Below are 10,489 nucleotides of genomic sequence, written 5' to 3' on the forward strand. Positions count from 1 at the left end.
TTAAATAAGAAAAATATAAATAATAAACTGTGAACAGAGAAAGAGCAGATTTTTATGATATCAATGTAATGAAAACGATCTAGGGTTATGGGCTATCTAACAATCCTATTGTATTCTTCAATTGAATTGACCGACTAATTTATCTAGCTTATTGGTTGACAGGGTTAATGCTCATAAGAATCTGTCGAGTTCTTACTCGCCTATTCAAGCTAACCTAACGCCTGTATGTCTATGGAGTTAGAATCAACAAGAACGCATTTATAATTCCTGTAAATCAACCAAGCAAGGCAATTAGGTATATATCTATCCTAACTACGAATCCGTTCCCCGATGCCCGAGTTCAAGAACTTGCCCTACTCAATCCTATATGCAATATAGAATTCCCACTTTCGAGTTCAATTCTAGATTCGTAGATAATATTCAATTGGTGATCAAGCAATTAAATAATTAAGTGCAAGATTGAATAAATAAACTAATATGATAAATCAAGAAGTCAAAATCAATATCCGAATAACAATAGTCATGAAAGAACCACAACCCTAGAACATGAAGTTTAGCTCCACATAGACATGGTAGCCAAACAAATCATACAAAGAAACATAAAAATTACTAAGTTTGGTAGGAGAAAGATGAAACTTGATGAATTCCGGCCTCCACAGCTTTTTCGTGGCTTTTTCCCTCTTCCCAATATGTTCGATAACCTAAAGGAGGCGTTTTTGTCTTATATATTGCGTACAAAAGTCGTGGGCCAAAGCTCTCCTATTCCTAGTCCAAATCGGATTCAGGGATTGATGCTAAGGTGGATGCGACGCATCCACCTTGTCCTCCATTTCAATTTTTCTTCTGCGAAGGTGGATGCGACGCATCCACCTTGTCCTCTATTTCTCAGCTTGCATGCGATGGTGGACGCGACGCATCCAGCTTCACTTCTACTTCCCAGTTTCGCACGCGATGGCGGACGCTATGGCCCAACTTCACTGCTAAGGTTGCATGCAGGATGATGTTTTCCTAGGTTGGATGCGACGCATCCAACCCTTCTTCCTCTGGCTAAACCACCTTTTCTTCATATTTTGCACTCCGAACACCTTAAATCGTCACACATAACTTAATTAGTCATCAAACCAATAATTACACCATGTTGGGTGTTTTAAAGATTGAATAACATCAAAAAGTGGTTAAAACATGGGCAAAGTAACATCAACACATATCGAAATATGCCAAACATCACTACCCCACACTTAAACCTTTGTTCGTCCTCGAACAAACCATCCTATAGTAGACGAAACAAAATTGAGCTCTTATCATTCAAAGCACACTGCACCTCTGACCGTGGTTATTTGCAACAATTAGGCTCTAGGCTATGCATCACATACCCTTCGCTTTACTTAAGCCATTCTTTTAAAAATATTCGAACAAAGATAACATGCTCACAACAATCCTAACCTCAAAAACCGACTCAATGTCACTATGCACTCATGGCTTGAACACCCAACATCATAGAGAAGTCTAATAACGTTACCTATCCCTCGTGAAACCATGTGCCCTCACAACAAGAACAAAAGAGCGAGTAGAATCAATCCACACATTCGAATCTCATGCTCACAAAGAAAATCGCTCACTCTCACAAAAGAAGTCACATGCATGTAGTTGGTACCATATGCTTGCCCTTAATGTAAATCTCTACTAATGTAAGCTCGCTCGATCTAAAATCAATTAGGACTTTTTCATGGTTGTAATGTGGGCTAAGGGAAAGGTAGGATATATTTTAGGAATAGTGACTCACCCTCCTAAGCACTTTAATACATCACAAAATTACTTTAAGCGCAAATTCTTCAACACCACTTCAATTTCACAAACAATATCACCCCCAAAACAGTCCATTTTTCTTTAAGCACTACTTTAATTCATACCCACTAGCAAGAACAAGATAACAATTTATTCATTTATATTTTTCTTTCTTTTTTTTTTCCAGATTTTTCTCTTCTTTTTTTTTTCTTTTTTTCTTTTAATTTCCGCTAGTGGTGTATTATTTTACAAAATAAGTGCACCCTTCTTTCTTTCATTGGTTCCACTCAAAAGTCACCCCACACTTAGTCCCTTCTTACTTCTTTTAGCGCTCATCTAACAATTAAAGTGCTTTGAGAGGTAAAAGGATCAAAACAATGTCAATTAAAAATAAAAAAGGTATAGGCTTGTAATGTGGGTACCAAATAAAAGGTTGACAGGCTCAAAAGGGTTAACTAGGGATAGATTTTATTTGTGATAAGCAATAAGCTCAAAAAGATCAAAGAAAACCTAAAATCATTTTTCAAACCGAGCATCACCTAAAATTTCGCTTCAACTCACATACCGGGCAAGTTCTAGACACAAGTACACTACATGGACAACACAAAAAACTCACCACACATGGCACATGACTCACTAAGGACGATCACATTCCGACTCTCAAGCAATGCAAGTATTCACGGAGCCACGAGATATTAAGCATTAAGCGCAAAGTGAACACAAGTCAAGAAAGTGAGAAATAGGCTGCAACAAAACATGCTATCCGCTTTAACAAGGCATCATCAATAATTTCAGAGTGAGAAGGGTCCCTTCTTACTTCTTTTATTCCCTACATTCCTACTCTAAAAAGAAAACAAAATTACCCGGTTCAAACTACATCCCATGGAAAAGAACCGAGGCACAAAGAAAAATCACAGGGGATTATTACTATCTACAAAGATACTATATATATATATATTTTTTTATTTTTTTTATTTTTTATAAATAAACTACTAGATAAACTGATAATTACTCCATATAGATGAATTTACTGCTATTTTATGCCATTAATCCAGTGAATATATTAGTACATTCATCCATACATCAAACATAAATCACCCCCACCCCACACTTAGGACTGTGCGTTGTCCCCAACGCACACAAACAAGGTAAAGTAGGGTGAAAAGAACTCCCTCAAGTCAAGGTGGAGGGCTCGTCCGCAGTCTGTGGAGGAGCATCTGCATCCATAGCATTCCTATCATCAACAACTGGTGCGGATTCTGTATCAGGTGTTACAGCGACCTCAATAGGCCTGTTGAGTGGAGCCTCGGTGACTATGGGAGGAACAGGAGTGGATGGTCCGGCAGTGGATGATGCAATCAGCTGGGATATGTCTGTACCTGCACATTGAACCAGAGCTCTGAGGAGTAATGATATCTCCTTCATCATCGTGGCCTGCTCGGTCTGAACTCGGCTTAGATCTGCACGAGTCTGTCTCAACTCATCCCTGGTGGCACTCAACTCGACACGAGTTGCTATCAGCTCAGCCCTGTTCTCTTGCATATCTGCTTGCATATGTTCAAATAATTATTGGATGGTGAGCTTAGAAGACCTTCCCTTGTTCGGCTCTAGAACATGAGTGACATCATATGGTCCTGGAGCTTTAGCCTCAATGTCGTCATTCTCCTTATCCCATAGTACTCCCCTCTCTGTTAAAAAAGCCGTTAGGGTATTAGCAAAGAACAGCCTCCACTTGTAATTCATCCTGGTTCGCTGTATTTGATCATGCATGATGTCTCCGAAGTTTAGTGGTATCCCCTCTAATAAAGCATATAATACGAGTGCGCGGTAACGAGGGACATCAGTTTTATGTTGGCATGGCAGCAGTCGGTTACAAATAAAATTTAGAGCCACACGTGCTAACGCACTCATGAATTCCTTTGCTATAGAGTGGTACTCCATACTCCCATGCTTCCATTCTGCATCCTTCCTGGTAGGGCATAGGACAGACTTAATGTGTGCATAATCTGGTGTTTTGCATATGGCGTCAAACCTGTCAGTGAGTGTGTGTGGCACCCTTAAGAAGTTATTCAGAGCTTCAGCTGGCACATTAATATCTACCCCTCTTACTCGCACAATGTTTCCCCTTGCGTGACGCCAATTGGCGTAGAGCTCTCTAACAATGGTGAGGTTGGCTTTGCCATGGCCTTTCAGAATGGGTCCCCATTTTTGCACCTCTCGAATTGACTGGAGAAACTCTGAGTACTTTGTCTTAAGTGGTCCGATGTTTATCGGCTTTTCCGGAATGTACTTCTTTGAAACCAATATCTTCTTATAGGCTCGGAATGCCTTCTCATTAACAAAGTATTTCTCCCAATCAACTCGGTCTATGGGTTCACCTTCGTCTTCATCACTCATGTTGATCTGTAGGTGGTCATTGTCCGAATCGGAATCGGATTCAGATTCTGTAGTAATCTTCTCCTTCCCTTTATCAGTTGGAGCACTCATTCTCGAAGCTTTTCTTTGGTATGTCACAGGCTCTCGTATCTCTATTCCTTTGCTTGGTGTAATACCCTTCTTCACTGTCCTCCTGACCAATGTTTCCTCCTCCTCTTGCTCTGAATCATCACTTAACTTCCTAGGCAGCAGTTCCATTTCCTTCTCAGTCTGCTTCCTTTTTTTCTGTGGATTTGGACCGCCCTCTGCCCTTCCGGTAGGCTTTTTGGGCGGTTGCTTGTTACCATCTTTGTCTTGTTGCTTGGATGGTTTACTCGCTGCTGTCATTTTACGAATCTAAGTACCTGCAATGCAAAGAATTCAACAATTAGCAGATGAAACGGCGAAGTTCAGCTTGAAAGCAATTGCAACAACTTGCAGACTTCAATTTATTCGTAAAGTCATGCCATTCACTCTTCATGGAATTGTAGCTCATGACTTTCAGCAAGTATGTGATAACTCTCTTCAAAAATTCACTTTCACATAGCCCCTCACTCGACCCCACACTTATTCTCAAGCATACACCAATGTTGCTCGGTTACTCAGACTTCACCGACGCCTAAATTTTCCTCAGGGACAATTCGTCGAACATGTGGTATGCAACAAGTGTGCCTAGTTCATTCTATCAGTTGAGCAATGCAACTACCCTCCCAAAATTGGACGAGATGAAGGGAATTATAGTTTATCATCTCGCAACCATTACAACTACCAAGAACGACAGCCCTAAAAACCTTGAAATTGCAAAACCTACTTGTTGCTACCATTGAAGGAGGGAGGAGAGATGAATTAGGAGAGAAGCCAACGGAAGAACGAAAAGGATGATGCGTACCTGTCGCGTTTGAGCTTATCGCGTTACAATTTTGATGAGAGAATTCTGTTTTGCGTTCGTAGGCTTCGCAAAAAAAAACGAGTGGATGCGTCGCAAGAAACATTTTTTTTCGAATAGGTTATCTTAAGATGTGTTAAAGTATATATTACTTACCTGTGCGTGCGAGCTTTGACGCGACGCATCCCCTTGTCTTCCTTCAAAAATTTTCGGACGCGATACGGGCGCGATAGGCAGACTTCACTGCCTTGAGCAATTGGCCCGTCAAATTTTTTTTTTTTTTTTTTTTTTAGGGGGACGCGACGCATCCGCCTCGTTTTCTTGAATAAAATCTATGTCCTACGAAAAGAAGGGAGACAAAAAAAAACTAACTAACTTGGGTGGCCTCCCAAGAAGCGCCTGATTTAACGTCGCGGCACGACGCAACATGTTCTTCATGCCTCCACTAAATCCATTGTGGTCTTGTGACGTGCAATGTCACCACCCCAATAGTGTTTTACTCTTTGGCCATTTACCAGGAATGTCGTATTGGACCCCTTATCACACAATTCAATCGCACCATGAGGTTTCACACTAACCACTTCAAACGGACCCGACTATCGAGATTTAAGCTTTCCTGGAAAAAGCTTTAGCCTTGAATTAAACAGTAGAATTTCTTGACCTGGTTCAAACTCACGATGTTGGATATGCTTATCATGCCATCTTTTGGTCTTCTCTTTATACAATTTGGCATTTTCATACGCATGCAATCGAAACTCATCAAGCTCGTTGAGTTGTAGCAATCTCTTCTCACCGGCCAAGTCCATCTCCATATTTAGCTTTTTAATCGCCCAATATGCTTTGTGTTCAAGCTCGACGGGCAGATGGCATGCCTTCCCATAAACCAACCTGTACGGAGAAGTGCCTATTAGGGTCTTGTACGCAGTGCGATATGCCCATAATGCGTCATCCAGCTTCCCGGCCCAGTCCTTTCTATTCATACTTACTGTCTTTTCCAAAATCTGCTTGACCTCTCTGTTGGAAACTTCTACTTGACCACTCGTTTGGGGATGATAGGCAGTGGAAACTTTGTGCTTGACTCCGTATTTTGCAAGAATATTATTCAGCAGTTTGTTACAAAAGTGAGTTCCCCTGTCGCTTATCAACACTCTTGGGGTCCCAAAACGTGTGAAGATGTGCTTCTTTACAAAGCCTACCACAACCTTTGCGTCGTTAGTAGGAAGAGCTATGGCCTCTACCCACTTAGAAACATAGTCGACCGCCACCAAGATGTATCTGTGTCCGTTAGAATATGGGAATGGTCCCATAAAATCAATCCCCCAAACATCAAAAAGTTCTACCACCAGTATATTTTGCAAGGGCATCTCGTGCTTCCTCGTGATAGTTCCAGTTCTTTGGCATCTATCACAATTTTTAACGAAGGCATGTGCATCCTTAAACAATTTTGGCCAATAAAAACCTGATTGTAGCACTTTTTGGGCGGTTCTATCCCCGCCGTGATGACCTCCATATGGTGACGCATGGCAGTCATGTAGTATAGCCTTCATCTCTTCCTCAGGAACACACCTTCTCACCAACTGATCTGCACACTGCCTATATAGGAATGGCTCATCCCACACGTAGAACCTTACATCATGTAAGAATCTTCTTCTATTGTCAGCTGTCCATTCTAGTGGCGTTACCCCACTTGCGATAAAATTCACATAATCTGCATACCATGGGGCTTCACCTGAGGTGATTGCTAATATTTGCTCATCCGGAAATGTTTCTTTAATTGACCCTCCTTCAGCTACATGGTTCCGGCTCTCTAATCTGGACAAATGATCGGCCACTTGATTTTCTGTCCCTTTTCGATCTCGGATCTCTAAGTCAAATTCTTGCAAGAGGAGGACCCAACGAATCAGCCTCGGCTTGGCGTCTTTCTTTTCAAATAGGTATCTGATAGCTGAATGATCCGTGTAGACGATGACTTTGGTTCCCACTAGATAGGATCTGAACTTGTCAAACGCCCACACCACTGCAAGTAACTCCTTTTCAGTCACTGTATAATTTATCTGAGCTGGATTCATGGTTTTGCTTGCATAATAAATGGAGTGAAAGATTTTATCCCTCCTTTGCCCCAACACCGCTCCAATTGCTATGTCACTTGCATCGCACATCAACTCAAATGGTTGTGCCCAATCGGGGCCAATGATAATTGGTGCAGTCACCAATCTTCCCTTCAGCTCCTCAAATGCTTTCAGACATGCATTATCAAACTTGAAGGTAACGTCTTTCTCTAGAAGCCTGCACAAAGGGGAAGAAATTTTCGAAAAATCTTTAATGAAACGACGATAAAAACCTGCATGACCCAAGAAACTGCGAATGCCTTTGATGGATGTCGGCGGGGGCAATTTTTCGATCATCTCCACCTTTGCCTTATCCACCTGTAGACCATCTTTTGAAACCTTGTTCCCCAAAACTATACCTTCACGTACCATGAAATGGCACTTTTCCCAGTTTAGCACCAAGTTCGTCTCTTCACACCTAGCTAGCACTTTATCAAGGTTCATTAAACAACTATCAAAAGAACATCCAAACACAGAAAAATCGTCCATGAATACTTCTACATATCTTTCAACCATGTCAGTGAAAATAGCCATCATACACCTTTGAAAAGTCGCAGGTGCATTACAAAGACCGAAGGGCATTCTCTTGAACGCATACGTGCCATAAGGACATGTAAATGTAGTTTTCTCTTGGTCTTCTGGGGCTATAGCAATCTGATTATACCCCGAATAACCGTCCAGGAAACAGTAGTATTCCTGGCCAGCTAATCTATCAAGCATTTGGTCAATAAAAGGAAGGGGAAAATGGTCTTTCCGGGTGGCATTGTTCAGTTTTCTGTAATCTATGCAAATTCTCCATCCAGTTACAGTTCTTGTAGGAATTAAGTCATTATTTTCATTAACTACTACGGTTATCCCCCCTTTCTTCGGCACACATTGAACGGGGCTTACCCATTTACTATCAGAGATTGGAAATACAATACATGCATCAAGCCACTTAATCACTTCTTTCCTTACCACTTCTTTCATGATTGGATTTAGTCGGCGTTGGTGTTCTACACTTGGCTTGTGTCCGTCCTCCATGAGGATTTTATGCATGCAGAAAGCTGGACTAATGCCTTTAATGTCAGACATTGTCCACCCAATTGCTCGCTTGTGCTCACGTAGCACCCTTAATAGCTTTTCTTCCTGTAATTTAGACAAGTGAGCAGAAATAATAACAGGTAAAGTGTCAGAACTTCCCAAATAAGCATATTGAAGGTGAGGGGGTAGGGGTTTTAGTTCCAAATTTGGAGCTTTTTCAATTGACGGCTTTGGTGGAGGGCCACTTGGCCTATTCAGGGGCTCAAACGGGATTATTCCTTGCATGTAACCACATGATGTATCTAGGATTCCCTTCATCTCCTCAACCTCATCATCCATCTCCAAGCTATCAAACATCATGATTGCTTTTTCTAAACAGTCGCCTAGATATACACTCGTGTTAAGAAGTTTCTCATCCACCTCCACCACAGATATCATAGAGAGCTCCTCATAGTGGCGGGGGAGTTGGATTGCTTTGTAGACATTGAAGACTGCCTCCTCATTGTCCACTCTCATAATCATTTTCCCTTCTCTCACTTTAATTATTGCATCGCCAGTAGCCAAGAGAGGTCGTCCCAATATGATTGGAACTTGTTCATCAGCCTCGAAGTCTAGAATAATGAAGTCAGCTGGGAAGATGAATTTTCCAATTTGCAGCAGCACATCTTCAATCACTCCTTCGGGGTAGGCTATGGACCTATCAGCTAATTGCAACATCACGGTGGTTGGTCTCGGAGCTCCCAGACCTAATTGCTTAAACAAGGATAACGGCATCAGATTTATGCTTGCACCCAAATCACACAGAGCACGTCCCACGTTAACATTACCGATTTGTACTGGAATGGTGAAGCTGCCAGGGTCCTTAAGCTTTTGGGGAAGCTTGTTTTGGACCCTTGATGTGCACTCCTCAGTAAGTGCAACCGTCTCGAACTCAGTCAATTTTCTCTTATGAGCCACTATGTCTTTTATGTACTTAGCGTACTTTGGAATTTCACGAAGTACATCCACTAATGGAATATTTAATTGAACCTGACTCAACATGGCGAGAAATTTGTTGAACATGCGATCGTCATTCCTTTTCTGCAATCTTTGGGGGAAAGGTGGTGGTGGCCTTGTAACCTCCATTCGCTCTGAACTTGCATCATCTTCCTTTGACTCTTGTGTTGCCTTAGGTGTCAACTCCCCCCAGGTATAGGTTTTTCTTTTATCTTCCTTGGCACTTCCTCTAGTTCCCTCCCGTTTCTAAGTGTAACTGCATTAATTTGAGGGTTCTTCTCTGTATCACTGGGAAGTGAGCCTGTAGGTCTAGTATTTTGGTTTGCTGCTAACTGCCCCATTTGCCTCTCAAGATTTCTGAAATCGGTCCTGAGCTGTTGATTGTCTAGTAACAACTTTTTCAGCAAGTCATTCGTACTTTCTTCCATTTGTTGGGGTGGCTTCTGAGGTTGAGTAAAATTCCCTTGAGGCCTATACTGATTCTGTTGACTTCCGCCCCATGAGAAGTTAGGATGATTCCTCCAGTTTGGGTTGTAAGTGTTCCCATATTACGCATGTTGATTCATAGGACCTCTGTTTTGTTGCCCCACATAATATATAGATTCAGGATTCGTGGGGCACATGTCAATCATATGACTATCTCCGCATAGTTCGCAACAAATAGACATCTGCTGTACATGTTGCATTTGTTGTGTTGTCATTCTATTCATCTGATTTGCCAATTTTGCTATATCGGCTCTCATGGCGGAAAAGTCATCAAGCTCAATCAAACCGGCGGCCTTCTGTTTAATTCCCCTTCGTGAATCCCCCTCTCCTTGCCAATTATGGTCATTAGCAGTGAAATTATTTAGCAAGAGTTGTATTTCACTATACGGTCTTGCCATGCAACTACCCCCACAAGCTGAGTCAAGATTCATCTTTGATGCTTCATCTAACCCATCAACAAAAGTGTGACCCAATACCTCATCAGTTTGACAATGATGCGGGCAGTCTCTGAGTAGTTTCTTGTATCTTTCCCAAGCTTGACGAAGTGTCTCGCCATCCCGTTGTTGGAACCCAAGAATTTGGCTCCTCAACGACTTTGTCTTCTTAGTTGGGAAAAACTTGATTAGGAATTTCCTTGCTAGATCATCCCAAGTGTGGATAGAGTTCGCGGGCTCCTTTTGCAACCATTCTTTAGCTTCCCCCAACAGTGAAAAAGGGAATAGTGTCAGCCTGACATAGTCCTTGGAGACGTTCGGATAATTGTAAGTGTCCGTGATTTCCAAGAAGTTCT

This window comes from Nicotiana tabacum, chromosome 17, assembly GCF_000715075.1.
Source record: "Nicotiana tabacum cultivar K326 chromosome 17, ASM71507v2, whole genome shotgun sequence".
Taxonomy (NCBI): Eukaryota; Viridiplantae; Streptophyta; class Magnoliopsida; order Solanales; family Solanaceae; genus Nicotiana; species Nicotiana tabacum.